Source organism: Littorina saxatilis, linkage group LG7, assembly GCF_037325665.1.
Source record: "Littorina saxatilis isolate snail1 linkage group LG7, US_GU_Lsax_2.0, whole genome shotgun sequence".
Taxonomy (NCBI): domain Eukaryota; kingdom Metazoa; phylum Mollusca; class Gastropoda; order Littorinimorpha; family Littorinidae; genus Littorina; species Littorina saxatilis.
Window position 1 is genome coordinate 27,880,400 of NC_090251.1, and position 18,194 is coordinate 27,898,593.

General features: G+C 41.0%; 2 long non-coding RNA genes across 2 annotated transcripts; both read left to right on the forward strand.

Moving 5' to 3' along the window:
• The first annotated feature begins 622 nt into the window (after nucleotides 1-622).
• LOC138971080 (uncharacterized) lies at nucleotides 623-17,386 on the forward strand. The gene is made up of 4 exons (XR_011457162.1): nucleotides 623-1,168; nucleotides 7,030-7,166; nucleotides 9,160-9,270; nucleotides 13,269-17,386. It is a non-coding gene; the product is annotated as an uncharacterized lncRNA (long non-coding RNA).
• On the forward strand, nucleotides 1,312-3,054 carry LOC138971081 (uncharacterized). The gene is made up of 3 exons (XR_011457163.1): nucleotides 1,312-1,733; nucleotides 2,338-2,443; nucleotides 2,817-3,054. It is a non-coding gene; the product is annotated as an uncharacterized lncRNA (long non-coding RNA).
• Nucleotides 17,387-18,194: the final 808 nt, after the last annotated feature.

The following is an 18,194-nucleotide window of genomic DNA, read 5'->3' on the forward strand; positions in this document are numbered from 1 at the left end:
TTTTCCAAATCAACAAATAAAAGTTTCATAATAAAAGGTAGCTAATATTTTGCTTACATGAGGGATATTTATTTTGCAGTTACCTGGCTCTGTGTATATTATGCGTCTAAGTGCATGTCCCTGCGAGTGTCTGTGTGTGATGACATCGACATAAATGTAGTTCGTGTTGTTGTTCATGATTGTCCTCTGTGCTGCAGATAGGCCTATATGCACACCAAAATAAAGAAAGGGCCTGTAACATGGACCGGCTCCTAATATGGACCACCTCCTTTTCTGACAAACTAACAGTTCTGGATTGCTCAAAACAATTTTGTTCTATGCATTTACCCTCTCTGGCTAACTTGCTCATGGCAAAACTGCTGCGGACCCACAAGCCACAAAACAGTTAAGCTTTTTCCCGATTTACACTTCAGGCAGCGCTCCCTCTAAATTCATGTCCACAGACACAGCTGTTAACACACAAAAGTTGCTATATATATATATATATATATATATATATATATATATATATATATATATATATATATAAAACATCAGAAATTGTGAAAGAAACAATTGAAAGTCAGCAGAGACTTTCTTCCGAGATTTGTTAAAATCTCTTAGCAGAGATTATATATATACTTTTAAAATGTCTTGGATCTGGGGACATCTGTAAGTGTGAGAGCGTGGATCTGGGAACATTCTGTGGTTATGGGAACATTAGCATGTTCTCATATCCAAGGTAACCTCAAAATGTAATTTTCGTGTTCAGCTTGACCATTGAGGGGTTTTAACTCGTGTTCCCAAAAGCATTTGAGTTCTGACTTGGTTGTCCCCCTTCCCTTGCTACAGATCTCTGCATCGTCAAACAATCTCTTCTGAGCTTTTAGCATTCTTGTGCTTACGACACTAAAAAAAAAAAAAAAATTATCTCTCTCTCTCTTTTTTTTTTTAACATTGCTGTGTAAAATAAAACTGTAAAATAACTATTTTACAGGTTTATTTCACAAGTTTATCTTATATTTTCTGAACATTTGGAAATAATTGCTTTACCTCAGTGAAATATTTATTATTGTTTAGAGCGTAAGCGATAAGCGATCCGGGCCTTTTCAAGAAATCTGAACAATGAACATGGTCGCTGCATGGGATTTTTTTCCCTTTCGTACAATCAGGCACACCACTCGTACAGGTAAGCCTTAGATTTTATGTAGCGCACTTTATAAGAACAGTGTTATATCTATTTATTTGAGTTAGGCATTGAAGATTTGAGAGGGCTTCTTCGCATCGAAGGAGTCTCTTCTGAGTGGGAATTCCGCTGTGAATTGATATAGTGGGGCTCGTATGTTGCAGACGCACTCATAAATCATTCACATCTTGCAACAAACATCATACTTTGTGGTATTGTTCCTTATAATTATTTAAGGGATTTCAGATACAGAGCCACTTCAGAAATTGTTTTTTTTGTCTTTGATAGGGAATAAAAGGCTGCATTTACAGCAGACGAAATTCGTACCAAAAGCGCTCAGCAGTAAATATTCCCAACTCAGCAAATGTAAAATTCTATGGTTTACCATGCACCAGAAGTTGTCTGCTGATAACACATGCATGACATAAATACTCTTATGGGTATTTTTGTGTTCTGGTATTTAATTTGATCGTTTTTAGAATTTTATATATCCGCAGCATGAAAATTCAAGATGGCGGCCTCCGCAACATTGCGTGTTTTGATTTGAGCGAAAACAACGTTTCTGAAGGTAAGTTTTCAAGAATACGCATCCATTCACCAATGTCACATCATTTTACTGTTTAATTCTCCCCTGGGGTCTGTTATTCATCGGGTGAAGCGCTCAAATGCAGAGTAATCTTGCAATAGCTCATCAAGCTGGAAGTTGTGATGCTGATAGATCTAGATCTATCTGTTGATTACAAGTAAGGAAATCATGATCGCCACGCTGGTGATTTTAAACAGATTAAACGAACTTTGAATAAAAGGCGAGGAGAAAGAGATTGTTCATGGTATGATAAATGATTAGTCCTGCCTACGTTAAGGACTTCCATAAGGTGGGGAGGGGTAGAGTCAAAAACTGAGTGAGGGTAGGCCAAATAGTAGGATGACCAGCTGGAGATAAAAACACTCCACTCTCCATGTCTTTACAGTGTTGTGATCAAACTTTCAAAGACGGTAGGTTACAGACAAAAGCATACAGTGTATGCTAATCAAATGAGATAAGTGGTTTTGAAAAATGAAGAGGTAGATCTACTGCTCTTTGAGTTTTACAATTTTGGTTTGTTGCTTGTTTCTCATCCTTTTGCTTATTTTAAGTTGACCGTGCATTGGTGTGAATTTTATTTTTACAGGATATATACAAGAGTTACACCACATGCCGGTTCCTGGGAACAAGCGTTCTGCATTTATTCCGGTGCCACAGAAGGGAGCCGATTTCACTAGTACTACTGTATCAAGGTTTGTTACCTAATACATCTTAACAGTAAGATTTTTTTATTTGTATTAATTGGAACATGTTTGCACATCATTTGTAAGCGACCTCTGTGAATTTGATGGGTTTAACGTACGAACCCTCACTATGGTCAACATTCTGTTAGCGACTGTTTGAAGCGAATAAATGTAGCGGTCAGAAAGATTCCAGAATCAGTTGGGTCACTGGAAACTGTGTTTGTTTGTTTTTTAACCTGAAACAGTAAGAATTATACGAATTCATGAAATACAATTTTCTTTCATTTTGGTCTGTTGTGTGAAGACTTGCTAACCCGGCTTTGACCGACTCTCTGAGATAGTAAACATTATTCAAATGTCACTTTTCATCTTTTGTGTGAAGGGTACCACAGGCTGATTTCCTGCACCATGGATGTAGAGGAGGCCAGACAGTCTGCTTCTCATTCCAGCTGTGTTGCGGTTTTTTCTGCTCGTGAAGTGTATCGCCACATTGCCAAAGCCATTGGCCAAGAGAAGTCACCCTGTCTGCCCATTTTGCATAGCCTTACAGGCTGTGACACTATGTCGTTCTTCAATGGTATTGGGGAATCAGAAGGCTTGGGAAGTATGGCAAGCATTTGAAGACGTCACTCAAACTTTCTTCAGGTTGTCTGCTCCTCTTTGTAAGCTTTTTGGTGTACATTTGTAGGACAAAACCAGCAACGTACTGGGTGTAAACAGTGCTAGACGGTACCTCTTCAGTAAAAAGAGCTGCCAAATTGACCATAATCCCCTTACAAGTGAGGTGCTGCTGCAGGACATGAGATTGAGAAGAGCCATCTACCTATTAGACTTCCAAACTCTGTGGGCTGGCAGTTCAAGGCTGGAAAGTGGGAGTCATTCTGGACGAGCTTTCAAGAGGTATCCAGCGTGTGCCGAGAACTCATGAGGTGTGCCTGCAAGAAGAGCTGTACAACAAAACGCTGCAAATGCTGCTAAGAAGGACTGCAGAGCACAGCTCTCTGCAAATGTGCTTGCATGCCTGTGAAAACTGTCAGCATCTAAACTGTGCAAAAATATTATTGCACCCATTTTCATACCCCAACTCAAACTTTTATTCCTGTGTCATTTTATTCAAACTGTCTATGCCATTAAAGGCTCGCATCTTCGCTATCTGGCACATTTTTTTTTAACATCATCATTTACGCCGTCAAAATAAGGATACCCTTGACGTGACAAAGAGATGTGACAAAAACTTCGGGTACCTTTTAAAAAGCCGACGACAATTCCTGAGGCACAACTGGGTCACTGTTGTATACGAAGAGAAAGTCAACTTGATTATCCATCCAGAACAGGTTGTTTTATTTCGCCATCTTGCATATTTCTAGTGTTGTGCCATTGTACCTACTGATGTATGTGTCGATCTCACGGATGAGATGTTTATGTGTCAAATTTGAGGGATACCCAAGTCAACTAAAATCCATGTATTTTAGCAATGACCAAGTGGGTTGCGTTGAAACTTTCAGGAATGTGTGTCTACGCACGAGGCGTAGTTCAACCGTTTGAGTACACTTTCAAATCTTCACGAAATAATATTTTAAAAACTGCCACAGGTTTGTTGACTTACATCCCACATATTTTTGACTTCGCATGTATATATGACAGATGGTTGTTTCAAGTACTGCCAAAGTTTCTTTTGAGTATAGACACTTGCCGGAATGTGCTAGTTGTGTAAACACATGAGAACAAACAACGTTTTCGAAATACAGCGATTATGAATTTTAGTCGACTTTTGAGTTGATACATTACATTTTTATCAGTTTTATTTTGGGGGTACCCTTATTTGGGCGGCGGTCAAATAACCCATGTAAAGGCCACCTTTTATCTTAAAAGTGTTCCAGTTAGCCAAGTTGAGTGCCCTCAATAGCATACATTGAATATAACAGCACAGGAATGAATGTTTTCGTTTTGGTATGAAAATTGGTGCAATATATTTATTTTTGCACAGTTTAGGTAATCCACAAATTCTTCAACCCTGCCACCCACACCGTCCAATCATTCTCTGCACCAACAATACATGTATTGTTTTGTTTAAAAATGTGTTTGTGTTAGTTTCTATTGCAAGAGAATGTCTTGTAGCATCAAAAATGCCTAAATACCCTTTTATTGGCGGCCATTTTGAAAATTGTAAAAAAACTACTGATTTCTTAATTTTTTCACGGTGGCTCTGTATCAGGTTTTGTTAAGCAAAAGCAAATGTCCATTTACGCCAAATTTGCTGTTAATCACATGAAGTGAAATATGCCTAACATACCCAACCGTTTACACTGGCGGCCATTTTGAAATTTTTTTTAAAAACTACCCATTTTTTATTTTTCGCGATGGCTCTGTATCAGGTTTTGTTAAGCACATAAAACTCTTCATATTTGCTTAATTTGGTGTTTGTTGCATGATTTGAATGATTTTGCAACATAGGAGCCCCACTAATAGTTCTGGTCAATGGCTGTCTAATCGGCCCTCGAAGGCAATCACTGAAGTGAAGTGCACCGGGAGTGACTATTGCAACGACTGTCGTGTCCAGCGTTGTGTTTGTCAATGAGGTTCTTGAAAGCATTTGTACTGGGAGCCCGTTTAATGTTAGTTGTTAGTTTGTTCCAGTCATTTGTAACTCTATAGCTGAAAGCAAATTTTCTTGTATTGTTATTATCATGTCTTTCTTTTTGTATTTTGTCAGTACTGTTACGTGTTACAACAATGTTAGTCTGCGGTGATTTAAAAAAGAAATCTTTGTTAGTGTCATCAATGTCGTTAAATATTATATACGCTTGTATTAGGTCCCCTCTCTTTCTTCTTGCCTTTAGTGTAGGCAAAGTCAAGTATCTTAGTCTCTCTTCATATGTGTAGTCTTTTATTTCGTAAATCAGTTTAGTAGCTCTTCTTTGGACTCTTGCGATTGATGTTGATTGGCGTACTAGTCTCGGAAACCAGGCAGGATTGCCGTATTCTAGATGAGGTCGTACTAGTGTACACTCCACTCTCTGTTCCAGGAGGCTGTTCTCTGAAAATCCACCAGTACCTAGGAATGGCAGTGACACTGTACTCTAGGACCAACACAGCTAGTGTTTCAAATGTTACCTTTTTGTTTCAGGAGTCCTTGAATATTCTAGTCATTTTTCCCCATTTATTTTAAGTTCATATCATATTTGACAAATAGGTGGCGTGATCTAACCATGTTTACCTGGTTGATTCTGACGGTTGGCAGTTTAAGTTTCTGGCAATTGCCAAAGTTGAACGTTTATTGTCATTAAATGGCAAAATTAATTTGAAGTCACGTTATAACTTATTGTGGAAAATCAGCTCCCTCTCTCTCTCTTTCCCCTCCCACACTCACACACAAACACACACACATGCGTGTGTGCTGACACAAATTTGTGATTTACTTTAAAATTAACAAGGGTGCCGCGGTCAATTGTAGACGGTAAGACCTATTACTTTTTTAAAGCCAGGACATTTGGACCTATTGATTTCTTACGGTCAGGTCCAAATGACCTATTGTCCTCTAACGCTGGCAGCAACACTGATGTAGATGAAATATTCATGAGGACGTCCCTCTGCAATATTATCCCAGCTATCTAAATAGACTGGAAGAACAAAAAGTGATTGCATGGAGACCTGATCAGAAATAGAGGGTTATGTATCGATTGGAGATTGGATTTCCCTTCTTTGAGTCATGTGACGTCAGAGGCCGACAAAACTTTATAATTTGGCTTTTCAGGTTGACCGAAACTTCAAAGGAACTCAAAAACAAAAACGTCATGTGTTTGATTGCATGTGTGTGTGCTGTTCAATGTCAAAACAACAACAAAGTCAGTACATGACGTGTGTTTTGTAGTTCCTTTGAAGTTTCGGTCAACCTGAAACGCCCAAATATGAAGCTTATGTGTTTGATTGCATACATGTGGATTGCATGCATGTGTGTGTGTGCTCGTTCAATCGTCAAAACAACAACAAAGTCATAAGTACCTGAAAGGAATTCGATCGATACATAAATGTTATTTGCGTGTTTGACCAAAATATGACATTTTACACAGATCTCGACAGTCATTGTTCACCTCGACCGCTAGCGCGGTCTCGGAGAACAATGACTGTCTCGATCTGTGTAAAATGTCATATTTTGGTCAAACACGCAAATAACGTATAATAACTGACATTTATCTGCAATTAAATTGCTTTAAACTGACGGTTGCCAAATTGGGTTGTGAGTGAAGCGTAGCTCTGGCTTGTCACTCACTTCCACTACACATAAATGCGCGCAAGGATTTAGTTCTTCAAACATTTCTGCTTTCTGTAGCTATGCAGGGTTTGTGGATGTGGAACGTGGGAATATTACAGTTTGGAAGGTGAGGATTCTGATAGACTCGATGCAAATTGTCCGAACTATAGCTATGGCGTGCCCCTTTAATAGCTCATAATGATTAGCCAAATATGGAAAGGCAAAACTAGATTCAAGTAGCTGAAAATTGAAACACGAATGGCGGCTTGATTGAAACTTTACGAAATGGAAATCCTGTGTTTTCCAACACATGAATGTACAAATCAGTGTTTTGGGTCTACAGAACACGACAAATCCCGTCCAAGTCCACTTCAACACAACTTCACAAGCCCATGTCTTCAGAACTTCGCAATTCCATGTGTATACGAGACCACGAAAGTCACACATTGGCTGGATTCATGTCCTGACGACATATCTGTGGTAAGTTTAAAGGCTGTCTCCATGGTAAAAAAAAATACTGAAATAACCATTTGTTTCTCTTTCTTCTTTCAATTTAATGACTTATGCGCTAGAGTTCGTATTCAATATGTTCCAGTGAAGATAATGACTCACTTTTCTAACCCGTATTCTCAAAAGCTCGGGAGAAAACGAAAGAAAATAATGTCCCTCTCCGGAAGTGACGTGTGGCTGGTGGCTTGATTCGGCCTTCCGCCATTTTGACAGAGATGGGAGAGTGAACCACAGCTTCGCGTAACAATCTGAACACGCATGCCGCATCAAGTTGTCAATAGACAACCACTGATGTTGATAAAGTAAGAGATCTGTCTTACATAATTGAGTTTCGGCGCTGTTTGGTTGCAAAGAAATGTGCGCAGTCTATATCACAAGTAGGTTTGGAAAGTGCATTTTCCGATGATATCGACGCAGCTAAGTATCAGGATCAGGAATATTGCGTCGCGGAACCTTTCAGATTATGACGCAATGTTGGCAAGAGAGCGCCTCGCCTAGCCCTACTTAAAACGATTTAAAACCTATCATTTTGGAATTTGTTCTCTTCCATAAAAAGTCTGAAGTCCATTGCTACTAAATTAAATAGCCTCTGGACTTATTTGAAAAATACACCCTTTCCTAATAGTTTTCTTAGTGCTGGCAATCAATAGTACTAGTAATGAGAGGGATGCACGACTCGTACCCTTTGATGACAGTGAGGGGCGACATTTGTATTGTTGTAGGCTATAATACAAATGTCGCCCCTCACTGTCATTAGGGCTAAATGTCACTTTTGTTAACTCCTTCATGATACGAACCCACCTTACTGTCACGGGACGCAGGGGTGGCCACATTTTTGTCAATTCAGCTTTCCCCGGGTATGTAACATGTCATTTTTAACTTACCCGCACAAAAATCAGGTTACCCACAATCTGAATGCAAAAACTCGTCCCCACCCCTACACACAGTCATGGAGTTGCGCTCACGCACACTCCACTGTCGAAATCTAACCAAGGAAATTCGTCCTTCCATTCTGGCAAAAACCTTCTGACACGTTTTGATCTGTCGCAGTGTCGATTCTAGACCGCGCATTCCCGCAAATATGAAAGAAATCCCGCAAAAATAAAATTTGGATGCGCGCCTTTTCACGCAAAGAAATACCAATTCCCGCATTTTCAAACATCTTGTGCATGCGCGATATAATAAATATAATTTCGTCAAACAGCCCAGCGTTGCAGATCGTAAGCGCTTGCAATCTTTTTGAGACAAGTGAGGCCCTGACAAGGATGTTTACATTTACCTATGTTTTCAAAAGTTACATTTTCCCTAAACATCCTTATCAGGGCCTCACTTGTCTCAAAAAGATTCACTTTTTCTCCCACAAGTCTTTGCTTCCCTTTGTGGTCACTTCCTGTTTTACATTCAAAATGGCCACCACGATAAGTGAAAGCGTGGATTTTTTCAAGAATGGAGACCCATGTGCAAATCAGCTTGACGACAAGTTGCCAAGTGAGGCAAAACATCCAAATAAATGGTCTTGGAAGTGGATGAAGGAGTTAGATTCTCAAAAAAGATAATGGAGTTTATGATTAAGAAGTTTCTGTTGTGCATGCAACGATGAAATTACATACACCTGACTTCACTCTTCAGGCAAGAAAGCCATCAGGAACCATACGTTGGTTCTCTCTCTCTCTCTCTCTCTCTCTCTCTCTCTCTCTCTCTCTCTCTCTCTCTCTCTCTCTCTCTCTCTCTTTGAAGTCTCTCTCTCTCTCTTTGAAGTCTCTCTCTCTCTCTCTCTCTCTCTCTCTCTCTCTCTCTCTCTCTCTCTCTTTGAAGTCGTGGGGGCAATGACGGCCTCCGGGATGCCACAGATTCCATCCTCCCCCAGCCTAGAGACTGGGACTTTTTGTTCTTATTTACGATAGAGTGACATAAATCAATAATTAGCAAAGATTCTATAATTTTAAACTAATCTTTGTTTCAGTTGGTCATGGTGATTTGGGCAATGACAACACCGGCATCGTGGGTGATTTGGGCAGCGATGACCCCTCCGTCAAGGATTGCGACGTGACGAGCACACATGCAGAACCGCTTGGTATGTTTATACCGCCACCATCATAAGTGACGGTTTCTGAGACTTCCACTACTCGTGCAGAACTTCTGATTGGAGAAACTCGAGGTCAAAGCTTGTTCCCAAATGTTCTTATTATTATTTCACATTGCTCAACATCCAGTTAGCAACACAGGCTAGATGTTAAGCAACGTGAAATAATAATAACACATTTTGGGACAAACTTTGACCTGTAGTTTCTCCAATCAGAAGCTTCTGCACGAGTAATGGAAGTCGCAGAAACCGCCACAATATTATTTAAATTTTATTTATATATAGATGCTACATGTCGGGTTCATCTACGGGGCTAGTGACAGACCGCCAATGATGTTTTTTGTTGTTTTTTAGTTGGCAGCATGGGGATATCTTGAGAAGGCTCTCCGTAGTCGGCTAGACGTTAAGCAATGCTAATAATAATAATAATAGCACTTGAGCAAAGAGCTAAAACATTTCGAGGTACGGTAGAGTGTTTGACATAAATAATAATAATAATACGAATATTTATAATGCGCACATATCTCCCCAACAGGCGACTCAAGGCGCACATACACTCATTCACACACACGGAGACTTAAAGTCACCAACACACACACACCAGCAACCATTAAAATATGTACAGTTATTCAAGGTGGGATGGACAATGATAATGGACAACAGGAGGGGGGAACATGTACACAGGGAGATAGTGATCAAGGGGGAGGTCGTAGAGAAGGTAGAGCAGTATAGGTATTTGGGGGTGATTATAGACAATAAGTTGACATGGAAACCAAACTCTGATGCCCTTGTGAAGAAACTCCACTCTCGCCTGTACTTTTTGAGAAAACTCAGGTCTTTTAACATCTGCAGACAAGAAATCCTTCAGATGTTTTACACTTCAACGTGCAATAGTGTGTTGTACTTTGGCTCCGTGTGTTGGGGTGGCAACATCAACAAGCAAGACAGGGATAGATTAGATAAATTCATCAGGAAAGCAAGTGGGGTGGTTGGGAGGAAGCAGGACAATTTCACATCAACACATGAACGACGACTGACTGACAAGGTACAGAAGATTTTGGCTGACGACTCGCACCCACTCAGACCGGAATTTGACAGTAGACGGACAGACAGGAGCAACAGATTCAGACAACCAACCGCAAGATCCACACGCTACAGAAATTCGTTCATTCCATCTGCAATTCACATCTTCAATTCTCAGGTGGGGCGGTAGATGCTGGTGTTGTCGCTCTGATGCACGGGGTCAGTGTTCTGTATTGTTTCAGTATTGTTGATTTTGTTTTGCATGATTATATACTCTTATTCTACTCTCTTAGACAATATGTGATAACCGGCAAGGTGCTGACTTTCTTTTGTGCATTGTTGATGGTGAATGCATGTTAATTTATTTTTAATATACTTTCTTATGTGATAACCAATGTGCTATATTTTCTCAGGACAAAGAACAAATGTTTATTTTGAATGTTTTATGTATGTTATTATTACGGACACAAACGCTCAGCAATGTAATTTCTCTTTTAGAGATTAATAAAGTTATTGTATTGTATTGTATTGTATTGGGGTGGGCAGTGTAGAATGCATGGATTATGTGGAAAAAAGGAATGTCTTGAGTGCAGATTTGAATGATTCGAGGGACTGTTGTTGACGGAGGGGGAGAGGTAGTGTGTTCCATTGGCTAGGTGCTTGGAAAGAAAATGAGCGTTGACCTGCTGTTTTGAGTTTGGTGTGGGGGATGTTGAGCTTGAGGGAGTCGGCAGATGATCTGAGTGCTCGTGAAGGGACATAGAGAGAGAGAGAGTCGGAGAGATAGGCAGGGGCGAGACCATGGAGGCATTTGTAGGTGAGAGTGTTGATTTTGTATGTGATACGGGCAGGAACGGGCAACCAGTGGAGCTGATTTAGGAGGGGGGTGATATGATCTCCCTTTTTCTTTCGTAAGGCAAGACGGGCAGAGCTATTTTGAATGCGTTGGAGACGAGAGATAGAAGAAGAGGGAAGACCCGCCAAGAGAGAGTTACAATAGTCAAGACGTGAGAGAATGGTGGACGTGACCAGTTTGGCGGTAGCATCTGTGGTGAGGTACTTGCGGATAGTGGCGATGCGGCGGAGTTGGAAGTAGCAGGTGCGAGAGACAGAAGAGATGTGTTGTTTCATGGAAAGGGTGTTGTCTAGAGTGACTCCGAGGTTTTTGACAGCAGAAGACAGAGGGACAGAAGAGTCAGAGAGTTGAAGAGAGTCGGAAGTGGCTTTGGAGAGTTTGGATGTAGTGCCTACTAGGATAGCTTCAGTTTTGTTGCTATTGAGCTGAAGTTTGATTTCTGTCATCCAATTCTGCACGTCAGTGATAGTGTCAGAGATAGAGGAAAGAAGAGATTCAGACTGGTCAGGGGAAGAGCTGTTGTGAAGTTGAGAGTCGTCGGCAAAAGAGTGGTGGAGAACGTTGTGTCGGTCAAGGATGTGGTCAAGAGGTTGAGTGTAGAGAGTAATTAGTACAGGCCCAAGGACTGAGCCCTGAGGGACTCCGCACTCAAGCCTGATGGGGTCAGAGTTCAGTTTGTCAATCGAAACAGTCTGGTAGCGGTCGGTGAAATAAGAAGAGAACCAAGAAAGAGCTGTGCTATGGATACCAAAGGTGTACTGAAGGCGTTGAAGGAGGATGTTGTGGTCGACTGTGTCAAAGGCCGCTGATAGATCAAGTAGAGCGACGGCAGAGATTTCAGCTTGGTCAGTGGCAAGGAGGAGATCAGTAGTGATTTTGAGAAGGGCAGTTTCGGTGGAGTGGTGAGGACGATAGGCAGATTGAAGCGGAGAGAGAAGATTGTTGCAAAGAAGGTGAGAGTTGAGTTGTTTTAGGACGACTCTTTCAAGGAGTTTGGAGATGAAGGAAAGGTTTGAGACAGGGCGGTAGTTGCTGAGAGTGTTTGGGTCGAGCGATGGTTTCTTCAGTAGATGTTTGACAATAGCAGTCTTAAAGGAGTTGGGGACAGTGCCTGTTTGCAGAGAAGTGTTGATGATTTTGAGAATAGAAGGGAGGAGTTCAGGAAGACAGTCAGAGTAGAGTTGTGTGGGAAGAGGGTCAAGGTCACAGGTTTTCAAGGTCATTTCTTTGAGGACTTTCTCCAGGTCAGTGAGAGTGAGAGGCTGAAAGTGTGTGAAGGGAGTGCCTGTAAATGCAGGAGAAGTTTCAGAGTTTTGGTGTGGGATTTTGTCTAGTTTGTCACGGATGGTTTGGATCTTGTTATGGAAGTAATCAGAGAAAGCTTGCGACAGTTTGGAGGGGTCGATGTTGTTGGGCAAGGGAGAAGCAGAAGAGCAGCCAACAAGGTCATTCACTGTGGAGAAGAGTGTTTTGGCAGAGGTTGTTTCACAGATTTTGGTGCTGTAGTGCGATTGTTTGGCGTCTGCGATGAGTGTCTGAGCATGTTCCATTTGCTTGTTGTAAATCTGTCTGTCAACTACCAGCTTTGAGGTTCGCAACTTCCTCTCTGCTCGGCGACGCAACTGTTTTGTATACTTAACTTCAGCTGTGATCGAGGGTGCAGAAGGCCAATCTACGATGAGTTTGGTTTTTGCGGGTGCATGTTCGTCAAGAAGTGTGCTGAGAGTGGAGTCGTAATGACGTACAGGGTCTGAGGATACCGGAGGATCAAGCAGTCGGCGGGCTGCTTCTGCGCGAAATGTGTCAGTGTTAACTTCTTTGAGGTTACGGCGGACTACGCGCTTTTTCTGTTTGGATGGTTTGGCCATCTTAAGAGAGAACAAAACTGCAGAATGATCGGATCTGAGGTAGTCATTCAGCAGGATGTCGTACACCAGGTCAGTGGACTCGTGGGTGACAATCCAGTCAATGATGTGTGTTTTGCGTGTGGGAGCGTCTACATGCTGTTTGAGGTCGTGACAGTCAAGAAGGTCCATCGTCTGTCTTGTGTCGGTGTTATAAATCAACAATAAGCAAAGATTCTATAATTTTAAACTAATCTTTGTTTCAGTTGGTCATGGTGATTTGGGCAATGACAACACCGGCATCGTGGGTGATTTGGGCAATGACGACACTGGCATCGTGGGTGATTTGGGCAATGAAGACACTGGCATCGTGGGTGATTTGGGCAATGACGACACTGGCATCGTGGGTGATTTGGGCAATGACGACACCGGCATCGTGGGTGATTTGGGCAATTCGTGGCTGATTTGGGCAATGACGACACCGGCATCGTGGCTGATTTGGGCAATGACGACACCGGCATCGTGGGTGATTTGGGCAATGACAACACCGGCATCGTGGGTGATTTGGGGAGCGATGACTCCTCCGTCAAGGATTGCGACTACACATGTCGCACACATGCAGAACCGCTTGGTATGTTTATACCGCCACCATCATATGTGACGGTTTCTGCGACTTCCAAAACTCGTGCAGAATCTTCTGATTGGAGAAATTCGAGTTCAAAGTTTGTTTAAAAAAAATATGTTATTTTACATTGCTCAACGTCAAGTTAGCAACATTTTGGTACATACTTTGACCTCTAGTTTCTCCAATCAGACGCTTCTGCGCGAGTAATGGAAGTCGCAGAAACCGCCACAATATTATTTAAATTTTATTTATATATAGATGCTACATGTCGGGTTCTAGTGGACATACTCTTATAATATCTAAATACTTTTGCTACTACTAATAACATGCATTGTTTATTACCTAATTAAAGGCTCCCGCAGTGGGGCACTGCGGTTAAGAAATTAAAGGCCCCTCCTGTTTTTGGAACCGCAGGAGCTTTCTAGTTTGCTGTTAGGTAGATTTTTGGTTCCTCTTTCCTGTCATGCTCTCTTTTTCTTCATGAATTCTTTTCTTTTTTCTGCCTTAATCTTGCTCATTCACCTGTATTTTTTCCAAAAATCTCTTCTCTTGCCGCTTGTCTCGCGATTCATGTATAGTTTAATCTGTTAGTGTTCTGATGTAAGTCCAGCAGTAGATAGGTTAAGCCTATTTTAACATACTGGAAACTGGTAATCTTCCAGTAGGTATTAATTTAGTTTTTACTAAAGCCTGCTGGGACACAAGTAATGGGTTAGTGCATTTGTAAACAGGAATCGCTTGACAAGTGGCCCCCTTCATCCCCCCCTTCCTCGTCCTGATATGGCTCTGCGTAGTCGGCTGGACGTTAAGCAAAAAATAAACAAACAAAAAAAAAATAATTAAAGGCAGAGGTTGACAAAGCTCATGAAGACAAGCGTAAATTCAAGCTGGTCTCATGCTGAAATACAAACTTTAATAAATGGTTTTGGGCATCTCCTTCAAAAAGGCATGTATCCGTCAGGGAAGATAATTCAAGCCGCAATTAACCAAAATACTTGTCTCAACAATAGAACATGTATGAATGTGCGAACAAAGCTTCAGCACTAAATGAAGACACGGTTTTAAGATGGACTAGCTGAAGTTGTGGGCAAAGACAGCATGTTGTTGCTTTTTGGCGAAAGCTTACTGAAGAAATATGGACCAGCTAGAAAAAATGACATAGCACAGAGATTGAGACAACTTGCTGGCCTGTTGGTGCAATATGTAGAGCAAACCTATTCATTACATCTTACCATATAACAGTGGCACAGGCACGGTTGGCCTAGTGGTAAGGCGTCCGCCCCGTGATCGGGAGGTCGTGGGTTCGAACCCCGGCCAGGTCATACCTAAGACTTTAAAATTGGCAATCTAGTGGCTGCTCCGCCTGGCGTCAGGCATTATGGGGTTAGTGCTAGGACTGGTTGGTCCGGTGTCAGAAGAATGTGACTGGGTGAGACATGAAGCCTGTGCTGCGACTTCTGTCTTGTGTGCTGCGACTTCTGTCTTGTGTGTGGCGCACGTTATATGTCAAACCAGCACCGCCCTGATATGGCCCTTCGTGGTCGGCTGGGCGTTAAGCAAAAAAAAAACACAATATAACAGGGGCTCATTTTGAAATTGAGGTTGTCAAGAGGAATGTAATCAGACATTTTTCAAACTAATCGCACCATCGATGCAAACTGCACGCACTCGCACAAATAAATGAAATCTACACACAGCAACACCGACAGCTTTAAATGATTTTAATGTCATTAAAACGGTTTAAACCCAAATAAAATTGAATGAAATCTCACAGATAAATTTACAATGACTATCTGTCTTGCTTGAAGAAAAGAAAAAAAACGAAAAGGGAGTGGAACACGGCAACACACATTCTGAGTCACTCCAGGAGCTTCAACAGAAACACAGGTGACGATCGCGGAATGTTGATGTTGAGAACGTCTGACGCATGCAGTATGCGTGCGGTAGCTATTTTCCGCGAAACCCTGCGGAACCCCGGGGGTACCCCGCGAAACCCCGCTTCGGCTTCCGTAATAAGAAAACATTTTGTACCGGTGTCTTAGAGTTTAATAGCTGACAAGGAAATTGAGTAACAAAATAGCGATAAGTCCGACCCCGAAATGAGACCCTGATGTAATACTATTATTTGCTGGGCTATACAAGTTATGTAGGTATGCATGCATGACCCTGGGTCTTGCTGTATGACTGGGAATTGCAGATATGTTCTTCAAAAGATGATGCCGTGTCTGAAGCATCAATATAAACGCTTATAGCTCACAGCTGAAAAGAACACTTCCTTACTAGTACGAAACCAAATGACAAACTATCAATTTGAATACAACACAGCTTCATAAGAACTGCTCAAACAAGGACCAATAAAAGAGAAAACTGAAGACCGTGGCCTTAATCTTACAAGTTTGAAGTTAAAACAAGTTTTGCAAACAATACATGTGAAAGAATGTTGTTATGCCTGAATATTTAAAAAAATTAGTTAGTGTTCCCAGAAACTTGAAATTTGGCATTGTTGTTTATATGTCGACCTAGTACCCAAATATATATAGACATTCTGGAAAACGTTATTTGTTTAGGAATATGGGGAACGTGGATATGGGGACCTTATTAATATTATGTTTTCACATATATATTTAAATCCTAAACAAATAACGTTTTCCAGAATGTCTATATATATTTGGGTACTAGGTCGACATATAAACCACAGTGCGAAATTTCAACTTTCTGGATGTTCTATGTACCATTGTTAAATATCTAGTTATAAGTTCTTTTTTAGTTATACTTTTAAAACGACAAGACATGAACATGTATGTCCTTTTTTTTAATTTTTTTTTTTTATTGTTGTTATGTTTGTTTGTTTGTGTGTGTGTTGATCGATTTAATTTTTTTTTAAAGTTAGTGTTCCCAGAAACTTGTATTATATATATAATAAAAGTTTCTGGGAACACTAACTAATTTTTTTAATATTCAGGCATAACAACATTCTGTCACATGTATTGCTTGCAAAACTTGTTTTAACTTCAAACTTGTAAGATTAAGGCCACGGTCTTCAGTTTTCTCTTTTATTGGTCCTTGTTTGAGCAGTTCTTATGAAGCTAACTCTGACACCAGCCGGTTATTTGGGAACTCGTTTTCAACTGCTTGCAGAAAGTTGAAATTTGTCATTGTGGTTTATATGTCGACTTAGTACCCAAATATAAAAAGACATTCTGGAAAATGTTATTTGTAGGATTTAAATATATATATATGAAAACATAATAAGGTCCCCATATCCACGTTCCCAAAAACCTTGTCTGAATATAATAATATATATAATAAATGTTTCTGGGAACACTAACTTTTTTTTTAATATTCAGGCATAACAACATTCTTTCACATGTTTTGTTTGCAAAACTTGTTTTAACTTCAAACCTGTAAGATTAAGGCCACGGTCTTCAGTTTTCTCTTTTATTGGTCCTTGTTTGAGCAGTTCTTATGAAGCTGTTTTGTATTCAAATTGATAGTTTGTCATTTGGTTTCGTACTAGTAAGGAAGTGTTCTTTTCAGCTGTGAGCTATAAGCGTTTATATTGATGCTTCAGACACGGCATAATCTTTTGAAGAACATATCTGCAATTCCCAGTCATACAGCAAGACAAAAATTGGCTCTTTGCAGTCTGCTGGGCTATACGCGATATGTTATGTATGTATGCATGGCCCTGGGTCTTGCTGTACGACCCTGGGTCTTGCTGTACGACCCTGGGTCTTGCTGTACGACCCTGGGTCTTGCTGTACGTCACCCCTGGGTCTTGCTGTACGACCCTGGGTCTTGCTGTACGGCCCTGGGTCTTGCTGTACGGCCTGGGTCTTGCTGTACGGCCCTGGGTCTTGCTGTACGACCCTGGGTCTTGCTGTACGACCCTGGGTCTTGCTGTACGGCCCTGGGTCTTGCTGTACGGCCCTGGGTCTTGCTGTACGACCCTGGGTCTTGCTGTACGACCCTGGATCTTGCTGTACGACCCTGGGTCTTGCTGTATGACCATGGGTTTTCATGTCACGTACGACATACAAATCACGATGTTCAAAGTTTTGACGAATTGAGTGTGACTACGATTCGTTAAAACTTGAAATAGGAAGGTGTTATTGCTGTGTTTGATTGGTCGATCTTTGTTTAATGACAAAACAATTAATAATGCCAAGATTTTTAATGTGTACATAGTTCCTTTTCAGCTTGTGATTTATAACTCGTTGTGACAAGTTAAAGTTTGTGTAAGCCTTAATAGACTCTTTGCAGTCCGCTGGGCTATACGCATTATGTATGTATGCATGACTCTGGGGATTGCTGTATGACCCTGGATCTGGCTGTATGACCCTCAATCTTGCTGTATGTCCTCGGTCTTGCTGTATGACCCTCGGTCTTGATCAACAATGATCTGAATTTTTACTCAATATTTTCCACGAAGTACTGGATCCTTGTATTTCTATCTACTCTGCTTTAATCTTGCTAAGACAACTATGTTGAGACGTCATAAATCAGTACTGGTATATTCTCGAATTGCGGTCTGGTACCCTGTGATATCGGTTGAAAAGTAGGGAAG